Genomic DNA, 22001 nt, shown 5'->3' with positions numbered 1-22001 from the left:
AGGAAGAATGGAGAGAAGAGGACAGAGGAGGGAAGGGGGCAATGAGAAAGAGAAACGAATTATTTTATGAAACTAGGTATGACTACCAGGGCAGGGTGCGGTGGCTCATGCCTGTAACCCTAGCACTTTGGGAGGCTGAGGCAGAAAGATCACTTGAGGTCAGGAGTTTGAGATCAGCCTGGCAAACATGGTGAAACCCCATCTCTACTAAAAATACAAAAATTAGCTGGGTGGGATGGCAGGTGTCTGTAATCCTGGGAACCTGTAAGCTACTCGGGAGGCTGAGGCAGGAGAATCGCTTGAACCTGGGAGGCAGAGGTTGCAGTGAGCCAAGATCACACCACTGCACTCCAGCCTGGGCGACAGAGTGAGATTCCATCTCAAAAAAAGAAAATAGGTATGACTACTATGACCACTGCCCCCTGCACACACACACACACACACACACACACACACACACACACAGAGCCTCTGCATATCTTACTTGGAAACAGATGGAGGGTGAACTTATCAAGACCAAAGGATTCCTCAGAGGGCTGGAACCTTTCCTTTACTAAACTATTCAGTTCTTTACTGAGGGAGAAACTAACAGTTGGAGTGACTCAAATGCCTGCTCATTAAAAAATGATGAGAAATTAAGGATCTGAAATGAACATGACAGAAATGCACACTGGGTCATCTGGTTTAATCTTTGTCATTTTTACTGGATGGGAATCTAAAATGCCAGCTGTCTGGTTCAATACTGCATACTCTTCATCCGGACTCCTGGGCCCTCTTCCTTCCTCAGGAAACCTAGGTCATTGCCCATGGGCTCAGACACCCAGACCCTTTCTCTCTTCAACCCAAAGAGCTCTCAGCTCAAAGCCTGGAGACTTCTCTCTCTCTGCCAGGTAGCCAGCCTTCCTGCTGCTCTTGCAGACCCCAACTCCTTCCTGCTTGTTGACTCTGAACACCCCTTTCTGATCACACCTCCTCCCAACATGCAGCCTCCTGTTTGCCAGGCAAGGCCCTCCTCACACTCGTCCCATGAATCCCTAACTTCCCTTTTCCTCACACGGTCCCCGTCCTTGGCTCAATGCTTCACGTCACCATTTTATTTTCTTTGTCTGGCATCAAATTCAAAGGCTCCTCTGACCCGACTCCCCAGGTTGGAGGCTGTGAGTACATGGGAGGGAAATGGGAAGGACTTGCTCAATTTCCCCACCCTGGAAGAGGAGCAGCAGACCCTCAACTCCCCACCTCACATCCTGCCCCTTTCTCTCCACTTCTTCCTCAATTGCCAATCTCCCAGCAGAACCAGGATCCATCGTGCTGCCTGGGATAAGGAAGGATGCTGTTGGATATCTGAAGGTGCTCTCCTGGTACTAGAATCCTGGAGTTTTTGGCCAAACAGTGCAGAGCTTTGGCTTGGATGTGGAAAGCTCCTAGCAGAACTAGTTGCGAATTCTGCTTCAAAGAGGGACAAGTATTCTCCCAGACAGAGCCACCTTTTATCCCCACAGGGAGTTTCCTACTTTGTCACCTCCATTCATGGATTTGGTGGGCCACTGTGTGCCAGCTCTCTCTGTGGGGGTTCTGAAATGATCAAAGAGAAATAAGGCCATGCTCAGCTGGAGTTCTGGAAGATGAGATAAAATGTAAAGAATACCCTTGATAAAGATAAGAGGTTCTTAGCTTCTTGGGGATCATAATCCCTTATGACAGACAAAGGGTTCTCTCACCAGAAAAATGTACATGTGCAAAAGCGCTCAAGGCTCTGCACACAGCAATAGGGCCCCACCCTCTCGAGGGCCAGGAGAGAGCAATTGGCAGGTAGGCAGAGCACCAAGGCCCCCTCCCCCATGCAGAGAGGGTGAGGGAAACCTGGCCCCATCCTAGATTCAGTCTCCAGGTCCTGGTTGCAGGAAAAGAGCAGGCAAATGAACACATTTTTTTCTTTTCTTTTTGGGGGACAGCCCCATTAAACAGGGGCCTTCATCCCTACTGTTATTTAAATTGGGGCTCCAGAGCTGGGATTTTCCTCCAGTTCCAGAGGTGAGTAAAATGCTCTTCACAGTGTTTCATAAGGGAACATCTACATAATTCTCCCTATGGCCTTGGACCAAATCTGTTACTCCTGACTGGTGAGCCAGACCTGGGGCCTTCCTAGGTTACTAGAGAGGAGAAGACTCCCTAGACAGACACACTGGTGCACAGACACATACCTGCACAGACACACACACATATCCACACACATGCACACAAATACATAAACATAAAGGGCCAAGAGATTCATCTGCACAGTGAAAACTTCTCTGGACTCTAACCTTTACCAAAGCACTGGCCTGGGCAAAATAAATGAAGTCTCCATAGTTAAAACAACAACAAAAAACTCAAACCAAAACAAAAATCAATGTCTTATAAGTAAATGAGAGCAAAGTCTGCAGGAGCCCCATTTTAGTCCAGAACTTCTCCACCCATTCAAAGCATTTATAATGGACTCATCTACCTAACTCTCGGCACAAGAAGTAGGATGGTTTTCACTGTTAATTTGGAGTGTTCTTCCCAGGTTTTTCTCTCAAGGTAGTAAGAGAAAATAAAAGGGTCTTTCATATGTTTTGCATTTATAATTCAATTAACAAATATTTACTGTGGGTAGACTATGTGCTAGTATGTGCCAGGCACCACAGCAAAGAATTGGACAGACACATCCCAACCCCTACCCCACATTACAGAAATAATTCCAGGTGCACTGAGTCTTCCCACAGGTGCTTCAGGCTGTCTTTTCATCCAGGAGTCATGGAAGGGCCACCCGAAGGGAAGTGACATCCGACACCCGCTGGAAAGTAAAAGTAGCATGTGGGTCTCAGTCCTCCCGTGGGGTCTGTGTGCCCTAGATGTGCCTTCTCAGTGCCTCTGACCTTCCTTCTCATTCTTGCCCTTCATGGCAGCAGGTATGCATGTGGGCTGGGAACTTGGTCCCTACAGTTATTAGCCTGTGGCACAATAGGGAGCTGTGCAAGGTTTTGAGAGTATCAGCTGTGGTAAATTTGGGATGGCAGAATGGTCCCCAGCTAGCCTGGGGTTGGAGTCACAGTGAGATAGGGCTGTTGCTGCTGAAATGCTGGGGGAGAGCTTGTCCTTTGAGCAACTCCGTCTTCCTATCTCCTTCCCCTCTGCACCTCCAACTCTTCCCTGATACCTCTAGCCTTCCGCCTCACTATGAAGGCAACTGCCTGAGGCCCAGAAGAATCCAGTAAACAGTCCTAACATGTGAGGCACCATTAGGATAATTCCAAAATGCCACCCATGGCCTACACGGGTTGTCCTGCCCCCCTCTCCAGGCCCATCTCCCCCTGGCTTTCTCTGTCCAACACATTAGTTTTTCCTCAGTTCTCATTGTCACCACCATGTTCCCCCATGTTGTTAGGGTCTCCATGTACACTATTCCCTCTGCCTACAAGGCTTCCTCCACTCTCATCCCCACCCAGATTTTTCCATCACTTCATGAGGTCCTGTTCAACCACTAGGTCTCACCTCAAGCACCTACGTGTCAGAGCAGCCCACGTTGTCCTTTGGTTCTGTGCATTGGTGGCCCATGCTCCTTTTGATACAGTGTGGTTATCCAATTATTACCCATTCCTCCTGCTAGGTTATATGATCTGTATGAGCAGGGACAGGTCTGCTCCTCACCACTGTGTCTGGCACCTGTCACAAAGCCTGCCATATAGTAGACTGTCTGTAAAAGTGTGAGTGTTTGGGTGGATGCATGAATCATGGAAAGTCTTGTATGGGGAAAGGTAGTCATGCCGAGCAGATCCCCAGCCCTCACTTTGTGTACTGGGCTGGCAGTGTTGAAGTCCAGGAAGTCCATGGCGTCTACCATGCCCATAGTCATCAGGAAAGTGACCTGAGATACTTTGTTCCTGGATCAGTGATTTTGGCTTATGCCATGTGGTTTGAGTGGTAGCAACCCTGTAGCTCTGTCCATCATGGCCTAGATGAGGACTGATGTGCCTACCAAATTGCAAAAGGACTGGGTGTGAGATAAATGCTTTCTAAGGAGGCTTGGCATGAACTTCTAACCAATAGGGGTGCTTCACTTTGGGTAATGGCAAACTTAGGAGTTTCTTTTGAGACAACTAACTACAAAGAGCTCTGTAAAAGTTCCAAAAAGAGAAGAAGGGCCACTCTAGGGCTGGCTGGATCCCCAACTGCTGGACAACCCAGCCTCAGTAGACGGATACCATAAAGTGTGTCTTTATGGTCAAGGAAACCATGTTCTTTGTCATCTCACACTCTCATGTGTCCTTACAAAATGCCTCTTCTACCTCTGCTAACTTGTGTTCACCCCTTCCTTTCCATTATAAGGAGTAAGAAGAAAACAAGTATAAGGATGAGGAATGAGTTTCTCTTTGTATGTTTGTCTTCATGTGTGCTGTGGAGAAAAGGACTTCATTAAGGCACTTTTTAAGGCTTCCTACTTAAGGGTGCTAAGAGCCTTTGAAGGTAGCAGCCAGGCCAGGCACAATGGCTCATGCCTGTAATCCCAGCAATTCAGGAGGTTGAGGTGGGAGGATCCCTCAAGCCTGGAAGGTTGAGGTTTCAGTGAGCTGTAATTGCGCCACTGCACTCCAGCCTGGGTGACGCAGCAGGACTCTGTCTCTCAAAAACAAAATTATCATAAAATAAAGGTAGTAGCCACAAACTACTCAGCATACAACCTATGTCTACTGTCTGTTTTCCTGTGCAATTTAGCTATAGGGGATTAGCCTGCTGATTAACTTGTTTATCACATCCTAGTAGTTCTAGAACTGTTGGAGTCTTCAAAGTGAAACGTCACAGCTCAATGATGACATGACTTGCTTATGAATCATGGTAATCATCAGCACCCTAGGTGCTAAATCCTTCAAGAGTCAATGTAGATGCAGGTGTTTGGGTGTCTGGCTGCCTTGTTACTCCAATTTGTCTGTGGCTGTGTCAATGTTACAAAGACAACAAGCAAGCCTTGAGAATATCTGTTTCTCTGAGGCTGGTTATAGGCCTCAAAAAATGAACTCCAGGTATTGATGATGAGATGAGTAGAAAGAGAGAAAAAAATACAGTTTAAAAAGTTAGCTCAGCCAATGCTGATCAGAAAAATAAAAGGGGTGTTTGGGATCATCTTATTTAGGCAAACTAGAGATTAAGTGATTTATGTCTGTCTCCCTGATTTGATTTTATTCCCTGAGAGCAGAGGCTTTGCCTGTTTTTACTCTATAGGGCATTCCCCAGGGCCTGGCACATAACAGGTACTCAGCAAATGTTTGTTGAATGAATAAATGAATCAAAAGGGAGTTGTAATCATGATACTACAGATTAGGACAGAGAGCTGACCGGAGGAAGAGATGGGGAAAGAGGTTCACTGGGAGAGGTGCGTATTCTTTTCCACTGATATCGTTGTCTTTGAATATCCTTGTTTTTCATGAATAAATAGAGAAATGTATAGAATAATTTCTTACCTTATAATTCCTAGCATATAATGGAAACTCATCTAGCAATCATAAGCAGGTAAAGTAAATATTTACTCTTATATGAGAACAGACTTCTTTCCAATGGTCCTAGAAGAAAGAAGCAGTCCCCAGATGGTTTTCGCTCTGACCTCAGAGACATTACAGCCAAGACCACTTTGGAGCTCAGAAGTCAAACAAATTCTCATTTCTGACAGAATGACCTGGCAGGGGGCTCTTTCTGCTCCATCTGTGGCACATATGAAGCAGAGGACTTTGTTGACTTTTTACCCTCTTTTTAAAATGTTTGACATTTAGTTTTCAGTACACAATGCAACAGTGCTCTATCAAAGCAGGTCTGTGGAGGCAACACAGATGAGATCAACATCCCTGGACTGCTTAGCATGGTCCCTCTCTGCAATGGAAACCTTACACCACATGAGGTGGGTAGCTAGAGTTTACTTAGAAGAGCTTAACTGATTTGATTCAACACTTTAAATCACCTCTAATGTGGCACATTAGTAATGCCACCATATTGTAAATGATACATCCACAGAAGCATTAGTCATTATACAAATAGAATGAATAGGTTTCACTATACTTCAAGATAAACATGTCGAAACACTAACTCCATTCACTCAGGGCCTTTTGAGCTTGCTCAGGGCCCTTACCTGGCTGTTAGAATAAATACAGTTTTATGGCTTACTTTCTCTGTATGACTTCACCATCACCCAATACAAATTCAGGTTAGAAATTGCAGTTGTGCACATTGACACATTTATTTATTCATTCTCTTACTTAGTAACCTATTGTTTTCTCAGCTTGGTTTACAGAGTATTGTAGTTCCCTGACATTGATCACAGGATTCATAAGTACCATTTTTGTTAGAGTGCAAAAGTTTAGAATGATTCTGCATCTCAAAAAGAGTGAGTCAAGAGAGCAGGAAGTATTGTGTCAAGATTAGAGCAAGAGCTTGAGAGTTAGGTTCACTTGGATTTGAATTCTAGTTTCATCGCTATGTGTATAAACTCAGGAAGTGACTTCACTTTTCTGAACCTCCATTTTCTTATCTGTAAAATGACTGTGAAACCCTCACCTCTTTCCATTTCAACATTGTGCATCTCTTTTCCTTTTTACGCACCTCCCAGAATATCAAGCATCAAGAAAAGATCTTTGAGAATCAGCCAGATCATGAAGGAGAAGGAGAAATGTAAGGTGGCCTGGGAAGGAAAGGTAGCACTGGCTACAGGAAGGGGCATCTCCTTTAGTGATTACTATAAAAGTAAAGCTGGGCCAATGGCAACGTGATGGCCAGGTGGGAGATGCGGGCAGTGGGGACAGCAAAAACACCAGTTTAATGGCAAGGAGAAGGAAGGAGGTATAGGAGATGCTAGGAGAGGTTGGAAGGGACTGAGCTGTAGAAAGCAAAGAACGCAAGATTTTACAGAATGTAACAAAGAAAGGGGCTTCGTGTACAAAATATTTCAAACAAATTCTCTTATATCCTTTAATGATCAACAAAGCATTTTGCAAACACCAGTTTCTAAAAAAAGGCAGCTTCCAAGGCAGGTTAAAAACACTTCTGAGGGTTGGAAACCCACACAGGCTGTAGGAATATGTGCATTCACAGCAGCTAGTTCTTTAATGGCTTTTGCCTTAGTTTCTTCCTTTATAAAAAGGAGAATGATAATGTTGGTAATTATGACTACATTGTAAGGTTATTGTAGCATTTTATCAAATATAAAAGGCATGTGGCTCTGTACTTTGCATAAAGTAAGTGCTTAATCAATATCGGCTATTTATGTGTGTGTGCGTGTGTGTGCGTGCGCGTGCGTGCGTGTGCGTGCGCGTGTGTGCGCGTGCGTGTGGCGCGTGCGTGTGCGCGTGTGTGTGCGCGTGTGTGCGCGTGTGTGTGTGCGCGTGTGTGCGCGTGTGCGCGCGTGTGCGCGTGTGTGCGTCCGTGTGCGTGTGTGCGTGCGTGTGTGTGTGTGTGCGTGTGTGTGCGCGTGTGTGTGCGCGTGTGTGTGCGCGTGTGTGCGTGTGTGTGTGTGTGTGTGCGCGTGTGTGCGTGCGTGTGTGTGCGTGTGTGTGCGTGCGTGTGCGTGTGTGTGCGTGCGCGTGCGTGCGCGTGTGTGCGCGTGTGTGCGTGTGTGTGCGTGTGTGTGCGTGTGTGTGTGTGCATAAAGAGATGTCTTGTAAGATGTTCCATCAATGTATTGACCATGGTCATTTCTGATTCATGGGATTTTAAGTAATTTTTACCTTTTTTGAACTTTTTGCTACAATTTGAATTTTCCCAATAAACATGCATTATTTGTGTAAAAACTATAAAACGATTTTTAAAAAATCCATACTTAGCAATGAAACATTTCAGATAATGTAGTTGAGTGGGATGCAACTTTACTTGTAACAGCCTTTCCAATGATCAGACTGAATAGTTACCCCTTCAGTGCTAAAAACTCTATTTCGGAAAAAGCTCCTTGTTTCACATTTTTCATAATTAAATGGTCTATTATAGGTGGGAGCTTTTTACAAAACAAGGAGTTCCTTAAAGGTAAGAAGAGTCTCCTCCACTGAGAATACGTAGGCTTACAGCTTTGAAAGGATACATTTTTGATTTTTAGTCTGGGAGTCTTCCAACCAGTGTTCATGGATTTTGAAGACAGAAGACAACAAAACCTCCCCCAGGAGACTGTTAGCTTTACTAGGGTAGGGAAAGTATAATTCACCTTTGTATTCTCAGGGCTTGACACAGTGCCAGGCATGGATTAGGTACTATATAAATATTTTTATATTGAATGAATAATTGAATGAATGAATGATAACTTTAAGGGCTGAGTTTCTGCTTGGGAGATGGAGAGAGTCACACCCTCTTACATACTAATATTTGAATAGGAAATTTAGAAAAATTAAATGGGAGCAAAGTAATTTTAACTAGGAGCACACATAAGACCAAAATTGAAGTAGAAAATTCAATGCCCCTTTATTGAAGGCCTACAGCACACGAGGCCCTGATCTATGTGTTGAGGACAGTTGTGAAGAGGAGCTTAATTACAGTAGGGAATACAGACTTTGATCAAGTCATGACATGTGGGAGCTGAGTCCCAGCAGGGAAAGAGCTGGATGCTTTGGCGGCATATGATGGGGGCACCCAGTCTAGGCTGCAGTGGGGAAAGCAGACATGGCCAGGGAAGGCCTTTGTAAGAAATGGACATTGAAGTTGAGACCCAAGTTTGATGAGAAGGAGCAAGAAGAGTCAAGAGTGGCAGGCAAAACATTTCAGAAGCTTCCAAGGTGGAGAATAGAACAAGCAAGGTGACCACACATACAATAATCCTAATCTGGGGAAGAATTTGTGATAGGTGAGGAACAGAAAGAAGGTCAGTGTGAGCAAGGCACCTGCGAGAAGTGGGCCATGGCAGGGATCATATCACTCAGGTTAGGGCCCATGTGGAGAAAGTCAGGGAGGAAGTTGGGATTTGATAGGAAGTGCAATGGGAAGATCTTGAAGAGCTTTACTGTGACAGTAACCGTAATCTTATTTATATTTTCAACATGGAATAGCTGTTGGGTGATAGAGGGCGTAGAGTGAGGCTGAGTGGAGGCAGAAGATAGTTCAGGTGAGAAATAAGGGTGACCCGGACTATGACCTGGGACTTTCTGTAGATAATAGACATAGAGAGAAGTGGATGGATTTGAGCTATGGTTTGAAGGTAAAACTGATAAGACTTGGCACTGGATTGAAAGTGAAAGGGCAGCCCTATTTAACTCTGGCTGTTCCATCTAACAGCAGCCATCCTTTCTCATCCCAGCACTCTCTCCCTCAACCTCCGTTCATGGTTTTATTTTTCTACCAGGTACTTGTTACCATGGGACATATTAAGTTTTATTTGTTTTCTCACTATTAATAATCTGTTTATTACAGCTTTAACTTTTGTCTGTTTTGTTTAATGTTTTATTCCTGATGCCCCAAACATTCTTGATACATATTAGGTATTCAATAAATATTTATTGCCTTATTGAATAAGGGCATTAATTTAATAAATGAATAAGTAAATGAGGGTGAGACAACATAAGTGAAGAATGTTTTTAGTTGGCTATTGCTTCATAACAAACAAACCTAGAATCTCCGTGGTGTACAACAACAGACATTACTTTTTCTTACTCTTGGGTCTGTGAATCAGCTTGGGTAGCTGTGCTTCAGGCTTGCAGGTCTGTTGAGCTAGGCTCTGGACTGTGGGTTGGGATCCACTCTGCTCCATGTGTATTTTCATCTTCCTTCAACCAATGGCTACCTGGAGTCTGTTCTTCTAAATGGTGGGTGGCAAAAGCACAAAAGACCAAATTCAATTTCAAATGAGCAAGGAAGCATATTTCACCTTCTCTAGTGGAAGATACTGCATGGCAAAGGGTATGAATGTGTAATTCCACAACAGGGAGAGATTGAGGGTTAAAGACCTATAATCCAATCTTCCATTATGACAGCTAGGTATGGCTTGAACAGCTACATGGATGGAACTGCCATTTATTGGTATGGGGAAGACTGGAGCAGGAACAGGTTGGGGAGAGAGGATAAAAATTAGGAGTTCAAATTTTCACCTGATAAATCCAGTGAGACTGCTGATGACAGGAATCACAAGTGGTAGAAATGTAACTGGCTTAAGCAAAAGCAGAATATACTGGTGAATGTAATTGGGAAGTCTAAGGAGGATCTTCAGAGCTTCAGGTACAGCTGGATCCAGGGACTCAAAAATTTTTGTCAGGGATTTGACTTAGCTTCTGTTTCTTTGATCTGTTTCTCTCTTTTGGCTTCATTTTCAAGCAAACTGCCTCCACATGGTGGTGAGATAGCTCCAGGCAGCCTCAGAGTCACCCTTAGCTTAGCAATGATAGTAAAAAGAAGGACTTTTCTCTCTCAACATCCATATATCAGTTTAAAAGATGATACTGTTATTTTGCTTATGTCATATGTCCATTTATCAACCAATCACACTGGCCTGGGTAGCTGGGGCACTATGATAACCCTCCTGGGTCATGTGCCCATCTCTGGGGTAAGGTGTCTTGTGCTGTAGTTAATATAGTAAGGAAATGATATCACAAAGGAAGCAGGAAAAAGAGGATTGGGAGGTATTGAGGCAGACAAAATCCAAACTACTGCAGTCTGGTAGAGATGGTAAGAGGGTAGTTGAACTTACGGGTCTGGCATTCATTAGCCACATTCAAGGTGGAACCAGAAATTTGGGAATTGTCTATAATAGATGGTACTAGAGGCCTGGGAGTGAATAAGATTACCTATTGGAGTATGAAGAGAAGAGGGTTTATTGTACTGTAAAATGAATACACATTTTATATGACAAATAGATTTGCTAATTCATTCTTAGAAATTGCTGGCATATCAGGACAATACATGTGTTTTTTAAAATAAACACCTGTGTAGAACTTACTATGTGTCAGGAATTGTTCTAAGAACTTTGCAAGTCTGTATGCATGTAATCCTCATAATTCTATTAAGTTGATACTACAGTTATACCCATTTTACAGATGAGGAACCTGAGGCAGAGATTGGATTAAGAAACTTGTGCATAGTCAAACAGGTAGTGAGATAGTCTGTGTTCAAATGAAGAAGTCTGGCATCAGAGTTCTCATGATTAAGACTTCATGTAGTTAAAGAGCTTCCTAGAGAATATGAAGTTTTCATCTCTTTCCCCTCTCCTCAATTCCATAACACTTTCAGATTTTCACCTGCTGCTCTGGATTTGTGGTGGGGTACACATGTGGTTTGGCTCATCTGATACTATGTTTCTGAGATGAAAACTGAGAAGGTAGAACCCCAGAGGTTATTCCAGTTAACTTGGGGAGTGTTCGCCATCAGGAGAAACAGATGCTGTTTAAGTCAGGAAGAAATGAGTGTTCGCTCCAAGGCCTGCTTCAGAAAGCCTCTTTGTTTTATGACTCTGGGTGCAAGCAACCCTTTTAATTTTGTGTCTTGGATTCCAGCCATAGGAGGCCTTCTTTAATGTGGCAGATGGCTGGAGACAGGCAAACCAGGTTTCTACACTCTACATTAAGCTGCCTTCCCTAGAGAGGAGTCTCCTAATTATGTTGCTCTGAAAAAGAGAAGAAAAGATACCTTAAAATGGACACATTAAACCTACACCACGTGTAAACTAACCACCCTCTTAAGCATCTGCAAACATGTGGAGGTCAGGAAACCTTTGAGAATCTGATGAAAGCTATAGGCTTTTTCTGCAGAAAATTTGTATGTAGGTATATACACAAAAATGTGCACATTAATTCCTGGGGGTGGGGTCACGGATTCTCTGATATCCTTCCCTGAAGCTTCAAGGAGTCTGTGGCTGCCAGATTCCTGTGCTTTGAGTGGAGGCAGCTGTCATTCTTTTACTTTTTCCAATACATTATGATCTCAACTTCTGAGTTATGAAAATAAAGGGTCTGTGGATTATAAGGGAAGTGTTTCACACCAGAACACCAAAATTTTACTGGAAAAAAACTCCTTTCAAATATTGGATAAAATTACTTTTCCATATTCTCTGGTCAGCCTGGAAGCTTGGCTCATTCTGTTAAAGACTGACATGAAAACTCTTCTGACAAACATGATGAACTTTTTCTTTCTGGATTGTGGGGTGTGCCTCTGCACATCATTTCCTTGGAACCTCACTCATCTCAGAACTCCTCAGTTGAGTTCTGGTTTCTGCACTGTTTCCAATATTAAGAATTGTGTGCAGTCGGCAGTCTGTCAATTAAAGAATAACACACAATTCTCAGAATTTGGAAAGGAAGCTTTATTGTTTCCGAGGACTCTGCTGGAGGAGTCATACATACTTCGCCATTTCTTCCTCTGATGTCCATTTGCCATGATTGTCTGAGGAAGGGAGAAAAAGTCTTTGAAGTGGCTACCAGGATCCTTTGCAGATCTCTGGGATGTCATTGACCTATGCTTCTATGGTGGGTGACTCCCAACATCATCACATTCTTCCAATTCTCCCAGTAGGGTATGCAGTAGTCATATAGGCAAAGCTTTCTGAGCTACAGCAAACTATGAAATTAAGATATTTATTAAAGATTTTCAAACCAAAAACAATTTGCCTCAATTACCACACATTTTAAAATAAAAAATACAGAAATATTTGTAAATTATTCCAGTTCTTCATCTTCCATATGTTGTCTCACCTTTCCCAAAAGTTGCCTCCTTCTTAGACCTGAAAAACTCAAGGTGGGAGTAGGTCATGGGCTAAACATTTAGGCTAATTCTCTACATCAGATTGATAATATAAAAGATTATTGAAAAAATTCAAAGGAAAGGATTATTTCTTCCATAAACATCAACCCAACCCAAGAAAAACTATTTGGGATTTAAATCAGGGTTTCTCAACCATAGCAAAACTGACATTTTGGGTTGACTAATTTTTGGTAGAAGGAGGCTGTCCTGTGCATTGTAGGGTGTTCAGGAGTGTCTCTGGCCTCCACTCCCTAGATGCTAGTAGCACCGCCCTCCTAGTTATGACAACCAAGAACATCTTCAAACATTGCCAAATGTCTCCTGGGGGTGCAGTCACCCCTGGTTGAGAATTATAGGCCTAAATTGTACAGAAATGGGTTTCTCTACAAGTAAAGTAAAATTGAGTATTGGAGTTGCTTTTATCTGGTCTTCTCGATCAGGTGAATGGCTGAATGAAAAAAGCAATTTGACTATTTTGATGCCCCACTGACTATGTCGATCTGTTCAGATCATACTGTTCTACATTTGTTCTTAGATCCCATTTGATTGCCAAAAACAGGGACTTCCTTACTTCATTCTTATGGTTCTGGGATGCCTATTCATTTGCTATTTTATAATGTTTTTGACTATATAGATATTTAGTGATCCCTCTGATTTTCTATAGCCTTTGAGGTCTAGGTAATTTCTTAGACCTTCAGAAGGCTGCTGGTTTGGTACTAAAATTTCCAGTCCTCCCTTCTATGTTATCTCTTCCAACTTTAGACCTAAACTGAGCTCAAACAGCAATTTGGAGAGGTTGGAGTCTCTGGTTGATTTGATCAGTATGTGGACACATAACTTAGGAAGCAAAACTGTTGGCTGTGAGATTACATATGTGATTATGAAAAGGAATCTCGTAATCACAAATTCTTCTGACATATGTATAGTGACTGCAAAACAGCAAATAATTTGTTTTGGGAAGGATTTTACTGGCTGTTTGAAGTGAGGAGTATCTCTACCATACAAAATATTTAAACCAAATTGTTATGTCCTATAATGCTCAACAAAGCACTCTGCAAACATCAGTTCTGGAAAAAAAAAAAGTATCCTCCAAGGCAGGATTATATGCACTTCTGGGATTTGTAAACCCATGCAGGCTCCAGAAATATTTGCCTTCCAAGGGCTGGAAACTTCTGAATTAACAACAAATAATCAGTGAGTGTGACAAAGAGTTAAAGTACACAGACTTTACTTTCTCAAAGTTTATGATGTAGTAAAGAAGTTTAAGATGGAGACCTGAAATTGCAAACTGGTGGCCAGTAGGCTAAATCGGGACCATGGATTTGTTTTGTTTGGCTTGCATGTAGCTGGCCTACAGAATGTCTAACAGAGTGAGAGGAAGGGGGCGGGGGGTTGGGGGGGTGGGGGTGTGGCGGGAAGGAGACAGGCAAAGAGAGAGAAAAATAGAAAGAAGTTGCTAAACAGATATAATTGAGATTTTTGCATAAAAATATAAATTTCCAGCTTTGCTTGAAAAATCAGAATATCTGCCAACACTGGGCCCCTATTCCCACATTTCCCTATGGTAACGGTTGGTTGGAATGAAATAGCAGTGACCCCTTTGGTCTCTGGAACTAGACACTAGCTCTCTGGTCTCTTCCCCCACTTCCCCTTCACTCTTTTACTAGGCCTCTGTCACCATTTGAGATGGCCACCCCTAATGCAGAGACTTCTGGAACATTTATTTAGCTTCTTCTCCATTTAAATAAACTTCTAGAGCCTGGAGCAAAATAGCAGCTGAGGCATTTGTGTGTCAGATGAGATGACCCTGGCTCAGGCCATGGAGGTGGCAGTTGAGGTGTGAGAAATGGTCAGATTTAGGATATATTTTGAAGAAAGAGTTAGTAGAATTTCCTGATGGATTGGATCAGGGTGTGAAAGAGGATTCCAAAATGACTCCGATTATGATTTTTACTTATTTTAAAAAGAAAACCTATACTAGAACATTGGAGAGCCAGTATTGACCTTTTAAAATAAAAACAAAAATATTCAAAAGCTTTTTCTTACTAGCACTCTTCAAAGCGGGTTTGCTATGTGGTACCAATATTATATTCTGGGGAATGCTGACAGTTTTGGAAATTTGGAGGAAAAAGCATTGAGAAGAGCTCCAATTACTAAGAAAAGAGAGTCCAGGAGACGGGGTGGTGTATATAAGCCTATGGATGGCATCTCTGCACCTCAGTGGCCCCACCTGTCCAGGGGCTGGGTCCCCACGGGATCTCCCTCCTCACAAGGAGCTGGAGAGGGAATGTGTCTTGAACAACTGGGGTTGCAATCCAGTGTATGGACAGTCCCACTCCTGGAACTCCAGGGTGGGCACTCGCTCCATTTCCATAGGCCCGCAAGGGTTCCAGGATTGCCCCGTGGGAGGGGTTTCAGTGCTGCATCTAGTAAGAAGCTGTAAGATGCTCAGAAACATGTTTTGAAGCTACTTTGCGCAAAAAGAAGATTCTTCATTCAGATTTGTATTACAAATCAAAAAAAGTAGCTAAGTAGTATCTGAAGATGTTTTTGTTTACACTTTATATGTGACAGAAAATCTCCAGTTGTCTGTATCAACGACAATTACTTAATTTTATTACAATGTATGCTGATTTGGTTAGTGGAAGCTACTAGCGGCTACTGTGGTGGTGGTGGGAGCTATCTGACTCCCATTCCCAGGCCTGGCCATCGATGCGAAGGCCTCCAGCTGATCGGAAGTCGGCGCTGGCCGGCGCGGAGCCAGGCGCGCTGGCTTCTTTCAGCCGCTCTGGCAAGGCACCCCTCCCTCCGTCCCGCAGCGGTCACTCGGCCTCTGGCGCGCATGCGCCGACCCCAGCGGGCGTCCTCCCGGGCTCCCTTTCCCTCCCTCCCTCATCCGGGTCCTGGGCGAGCGGGCGCCGTGCGCGTGTCCCGCGGCCGAGCTGCTAATAAAGTTGCAGCGAGGAGAAGCGCAGCGACGGCGGTGGGAGAGCGCGCCCAGCCGGCCCGTGAGTGAGTGAGGGTCCCCGGCACGCGCGGGCGAGCGGAACCAGGGGCTGCGGGCTCTTCCCCGGCGGACTCGGGCCGAGGCGGGGGCGTTCGGCCGCGCACGGAACGGAAACGATCCGGGGCCTGTCGGGCGGGAGGTAGGCCGAGTCCTGGCCTGCCGGGGTCCCGGCTGGCGGACACGGTGCGGCCCAGCGGCTGCGGAGGCCTCGCCGGGGTGTCCTGAGGCGGGGCCGGGGCTGGCCCTTGTCCCAGCCCCGCCGTTACCGCCCAGACTTTGGAGGGAGGCGTCTTGGACGCCTTGGAGGGGACCCCCTGACCCCGCTCTGTCCTGGGGAGCGGTTTGCTTTCCTAACTCGTCTGATGTACCACCCTCGATACACACCCCTGATAGGACTGCGGTTCTCGGCCGGACAGCCTAGGCTGCTGCACTGCGAAGTTGTCCAATGGCTCGATGAATCCGTGCTGCTGTCGCTTTGTGTTTCAAAGATAAGGATCCGCGCTTATCGGTGGGAATTACACTCTGGGCAGTTGTGACCGGCTACTGCAATCAGCTGGTGGTTAGACCTGGTTTCCGCCACTTGCCATGTCAGTTTGCACCACTGCAAGGATTTCTTCTACTTCATGTAAACTCTGTGCTGCAAAGAGAATGCCAAAGCAGCGTCTTTTTGCCTTCATCATATTCAGCCTCTGGCCGGGTCCTATACTTTAATATCAGGGCTTAAATTAATATTCCAGTATCTTCCCCTCCCCTTTTCCCCTCTCCCCCTTTCAGCTGCTGTTACTACGTGGAGTTTGGAGCCTAAGCTTTGAAAACTCCCATGTGGCGCGCCCGTCCTAATTCTGAGCATGCTCAGTAGGCAAAACAGATTTTTGGTTGCAGAACTCGGGCGAGGATAGTCGGGGTATTTGGACGTTTGCCGGCTTCCTAACAGAATGTTCCGATTCTGGTGGTGATGGCATTGGAGAATGGAGCTTAGGCTGGCCTGTAGGTGAGGAATGGCTGAACACCCTGAGCCAGATCTTTATCTTGATTGTAAAGACAATGTTTCCTGACCAGCTGGAGCTTTGGGGGCGGGGGGGGGGGGTGGTGTTGCGGGGGGAAGAAGCAATTTTGGCTGCTTGTGCATTTAAATGGGTGTGGTGCTAAGTATATCTTGTTTACCTTATCTTTCTGTGGAAAAGTTTTGATGTCTAGGTTTGTCACATCATGCCTGTTGCCTAGCACTACCAAAAGAGTTCTTATCTAGCAGCAAAGATTGGATAGGTGGAGGTCGTGACTTGGCCTCACAGAAGTTGAGAGGAAAGGATACTTGGGTTGCGTTTTTTAAAATTCGTATTTAAAACTAGAGTACTTGAATTTCCGCAGAATACCTGAATTGCCCAGAGTGAATTAGTTTTTAATTTTAATTTGAAAGGCAAAAGTTTGAAAACCTTAGTCCCAGTAGGTTTAGTAACCTTCCAAATAACTTACAATTTCTGCTAGATGCCAGTGCAGTAGTGTCCGTTGTGGGGAAAACAGTACCTACACTCAGTGTGACAGTTTCACATTTATTGATCCAAATATCATTATGAAATTAGTGTTCCAAATTCCATAAGGAGCTATCTGCAGATGTGTAACAAATTATTTTAATCTTTTATTCCTTTGGTAACTATTAATATTTTTTTCTCTACGGTGAAAACTGTAAAAATACAAAACTTAGAAGAGACAATTTAACAAAACTTAATCTTCATAAAGGTTGTAGATATTGTGTTTAGATTTATAAAGTTTAATTTTGATGATGATTTGTATGATTGTTCTTATTCATCTTCCTTTCCTTCCCTCTCCACATTGCTGCTCCCTCAGTCTTTTTTACATTGCTGCTGTTAATTTACCCATGTACCTTTGTTAAAAATACCTCATTCATCATTTTGTGCATTCCTTTCAGATCTAGCTGAAATAAGCAAAAAAAGTTAGATTAACCTTCTCAACTGACTTTTCTCTCAGGTTTTAAAGGCATCCACATGATATGGTCTAGTTAAAAGGAGGAAGAGAGCAGCAAACTGGAAAAAAAGAATAAAATATTTTCGTAGGTTCTGTACAGATCTGGTAGTATTATCTGCGTGTCTGGTTCACTGTGGTAGGCGCCACAGAAATGGGTAGATTGATAATGTGTTGCATTTCTTTCCCCTCTGGCAAAGTCAGCTATTAATTTCAGTGGGAGACAGTGGCAGAATGTTGTTACTAATGAGGTTTGAATCAGATTGTTGTTTACTGTTGGTTATGTAACATGTTGCTGGGAGTATTATTAAAAGTTGCATTCTGTAGCAGAGTAGAGGCAAGTAAATTCTGCTTACCCTCTTCACTGGGTTTTAATTCTTGGCTGAACCTGAAGGCACATTAGACTACAACCATAATTATACCTGGGCAGCCTGTCTGTTTCCTGTTTTCATCATGAACCCAAACATTATGATTTGCAGTGATGATCTTTTTTGTCCTTTGCATTGAACGGAGGCAGTGTGTTTTCTCCCTCTACTGAAAACAGATTTGTAACTTGGTCAAATTAAAGATTTTAGTGTTTTGAAAACTAGGCAGTAAAATACCAGTTTTTCATTTCTTAATATAGTAACTTAAATTGAAATACCATCTAAAAAAATCTATTTCATATATATTCTTTGTATTTGTAAATTTTAATATTGCTAGTACTTTGTAGAGTTAAGGAAACTTTTTGTTTATGACATATCAGTGTTTATTATTACCAGATGTATATGTTGGTCTAGGCAATGAGCCACACATCTGGGTGAATTTCAGAGCTGACTTGAGTACACTTGATAATATAGGTGTCTGTTCTCTTGGTTTATCAGTCTTCTCTATTTTTATTTCTAGAGGGTCTATGTTCCTTGTATCTGTCTGTCTCTCTCTGTGTACACTAAGCACAAAGAAGAAGGCAAATAGTTTATTTCTTCAGGTGTTACAAGCAGCTTATATCCTATGGTTTGCCAGTCTACTCATAAGGTCAAAGACATTGAGTAAGATTCCCTTTTATAAGGGATACTAGTAGCCTGAGGAATGATTCTTATCTCTACCAGTCTGGATATTCTAGAGAAAAGAATACCTGGGAAGGTAGGGCCCAAGGAAGCTGGGGTGCAATATAGGGTGCTTTCCCATCAAAACAGATGATGAAGGACCCCTGGAAGCTGACCCGTGTCTTCCCCCTGCCCGACAGAGTCTTGCTCCGTCACCCCGGCTGGAGTCCAGAGGTGTGGTCTTGGCTCAGCACAACCTCTGCCTTCTGGATTGGAGCAATTTTCCTGCCTCAGCCTCCCAAGTAGCTGGGATTACAGGTGCCCGCCACCACTCACGGCTAATTTTTGTATTTTTAGTAGAGACGGGGTTTCACCATGTTGGCCAGGCTGGTCTTGAACTTCTAACATACTTTGTTTTTTCCAATTCTGAAGTTGATAGAATGATAGTCATTGGAATTTGCAGTTCGTTGGTGTTGTCACACACCATTTACCTGCAACCAGAACTCTGAATCTGAGAAGTACGTTTACTAAATGGGAGGTCAAGATTTAGAACTCTTTTGGAAGAATTGTTAAAAACTAGATTGTTGTTAAGACTAATCTCATAGGCCACTTTCATATTCTAATAGCCTTTGTTGTTTTCCAACTTGGAAAGATGGGGTAATTACAGAGTTCTTAGGTTTTTCATAAATTATCAGCTAGTTCTGGGCTATTTATTTGAGAGTGTCTCTCTCTGTAGCCCAGGCTGGGGTTCAGTAATGTGGTCTTGACTCACTGCAATCCTGCCTCCCGGGTTCAAGCGATTCTCCTGCCTCAGCCTCCGGAGTAGCTGGGATTATGGGCACCCACCACCACATCCAGCTAATTTTTTATATTTTTAGTAGAGATGGGGTTTCACCATGTTGGCCTGGCTGGTCTCGAACTTCTGACCTCAAGTGATCTGCCCGCCATGGCCTCCCAAAGTGCTGCGATTACAGATATGAGCCACTGTGCCTGACTGGGCTCTTTATTTACTTTTGATTTTCTTTTTTTTTTTTTTTGCCTTGGGCAGCTAGGTGGGGAAGTTTTTGCCCCAATTCTAGTAGAATGGTGTTTTCAGTGACTTTTCTTTCTCCTTTTACTGTATCCTAACTTGGTTGAGATGATATTTTGCAAGAAAGAGTTCTTTATTAAGTCAGTTCTGTATGTGCAATACTGTAATTGTAATTCACTTTTGGAAGCTAGTTATTAACATACATTTTGTAAATGGGTTTTGCTCTTGAATTTTTTGGGATCCCCCCCTCATCTCTTCCTATAGCATATACGTAATTTATAGGCTGGTACTCTATAGAAGTTTGAAAATGACTTGACCTGTTAAGATTTTAGCAGGGTTTTTTTTTCTTTCGATATCCATATATGTTGTTTTGTTATACTGAAAATAATATTTAAAAACTAGTGTCCCATTCTCACCTTTTCTCTGAGCATAGCAACTGGAGTCTTGGGAGGAGGCTTACATTTTTCAAATTTAACTATGATCTCAGAATATGGCTGGTGTTTTCAAGGCAAGTTTTGTTTTGTTCAGTTTTGTTTTCATGATGTGTTAGGATCTGCCTAGGATCCTATCTGGTAGGCTGTATAACTTGAGATCTAGTTATTCTGGTTTGTGTGTTCCCAGGAAGAGGGAGTTCTGCAAAAATATTTAAAAGCCAGTCTTCTTCTATTCTTCTTAGTCACATCTTCTGCCCACTTGTCTACTTTACTCATTGACCATTTCTTATTCTTTGGAGTTGAAAGTGTAAGTTAAGTGAATGGTGACACTAGAGCTGAAAATGTAGCCAGAGCCATGTTTATTCCCTTTTCTTCTAAGCAGGGAACTAGAACTCTGGGTGCACATGAGCTATCTGGAGAACATCTTCATAATGCACTGTAATATATGTCGTGTACACAGGTTAGCTCTTTGTGCTCCACAGACATATTTTACAGTCATGATTTGGTATCTGCACTTGATGGTTTTATAATTTAAAGGAAATCGCTACAAAGATTGACCAGCTCTGTGTCTGTTCCTGTGCCTACACGCCTGTACAAGCATACTCAAACACATCTGGTAGCAATGTAGGAAATCTTGCAGGCTCTGTGAGGGTGAGTGATACATTTAGATCAGGCTCTGTTTAATCAGGGGACTTAGGGGAGCAGGTGAAGCTTAAAGAATGATTAAAAACTGGGAAACAAAAGTCTGGCTGTGGGAGATAATAGAGAATTCTGTGGGCACAGAGAGAATAGGCAAGAAGATTATGCAGTGAGAAGTATTGGGAATCATGAGTTCAGCTCCTGAAGGGCTTTGAAATCTGCTATGAGAAGTTCTGATGTCTTTGGAAATCGCGAGCCACAGTTGAGGAAAGTGGTGATTTAAATGTTTCTCTGTGAAAATAATTTTGGCGCCCATGTAATTGTATCCTGTCTTTCTTGTAGATGTTCCTGTAAAGAATAGGATTTCTGAATCTAGAAGAGCTGTGAGCAGACATGCCTTTGGTTTCCTTTTCCTCTCTGTGTGCAGTTGTGAATGTGGCTTACAAGTTTTATAGCAGTTGTATACCTGGATCTAGGGATGGTTTGACAGCGGTGGTGGTGGTGGTTATCTACTTGCTGACACTTGGTGAATACTATTGATAATTAGAACCACAAGGGTAAGAGATTTTTAAAGCTTTACCCCCATATCCCCCCTGCCCCCCAAAGTTACCCTTAGGTTGTATGTATGCAAGTGTCTTTCTTCCATTGCAGGGGATCTTGAGCACCTTGGTTCCCAAGCCTGCTGCATGGTCCGAGATTCTTGTTAAAAATGTGGGCGATAAGGCCCTTCTGCCAAGCCTAGTGAATCTGAATTTTGAGGGCTGGTTCTAAGGAATTCGTTTATTTAAAAACCCATGTCCGATTCTTTTGTATAGGTTTGAATTAGAATACGATGGGTTGCGACCCATATGGGCATTTATTTCATGGGATGATGTGCTCAGGAGATTTTTGGCCAATAGTGTTGAGGAAAATTTGGGGAATTGGTTTGCTTGCCTTTTTATTTCAGATTGAAGCAGTCATAGAGATGTTGGAGCAGAAAGTGAAGGAGTCGTTTCTGTGAATTTACTTTAGAAATCTGGATATGAGCTCTGTGTGTGTGTGTGTGTGTGTGTCTTTATGTATGTATGTGTGTCTGTATGTATGTGTGTCTCGGGGAAGGTATTGAAGTCAGTCTGTGTGGGTGTTTGTTATGAAAGTTGGTCAGTATGTAGTACTTCCATGACCTGAGGTAAGAACAG

At 43.3% G+C, this 22001-nt stretch overlaps 2 protein-coding genes across 4 annotated transcripts in view; one reads left to right on the top strand and one right to left on the bottom strand.

Annotated features, from left to right (window-relative positions):
• The window catches only part of CXCL14 (C-X-C motif chemokine ligand 14), a 728461-nt gene that overhangs the window by 535352 nt on the left and 171108 nt on the right, over window positions 1-22001 (bottom strand). The gene's annotated exons all lie outside the window — the stretch shown is intronic.
• Window positions 15603-22001, top strand: part of SMAD5 (SMAD family member 5) — a 49136-nt gene continuing 42737 nt past the window's right edge. Inside the window, exon 1 of one of the 2 annotated variants that reach the window (XM_050792827.1) lies at window positions 15603-15720. The gene's annotated coding sequence lies outside the window, so the exon portion shown is untranslated. Of the gene's footprint in view, window positions 15721-16001; window positions 16707-22001 lie in introns of those variants that run through there. The other variant, XM_050792826.1, reaches the window with a different exon arrangement.

Source organism: Macaca thibetana, chromosome 6 (assembly GCF_024542745.1).
Source record: "Macaca thibetana thibetana isolate TM-01 chromosome 6, ASM2454274v1, whole genome shotgun sequence".
In the NCBI taxonomy this organism is placed as follows: Eukaryota; Metazoa; Chordata; class Mammalia; order Primates; family Cercopithecidae; genus Macaca; species Macaca thibetana.
Note: the sequence above shows the minus strand (reverse complement) of the source record. Positions and strands in the feature narration are given on the sequence as shown.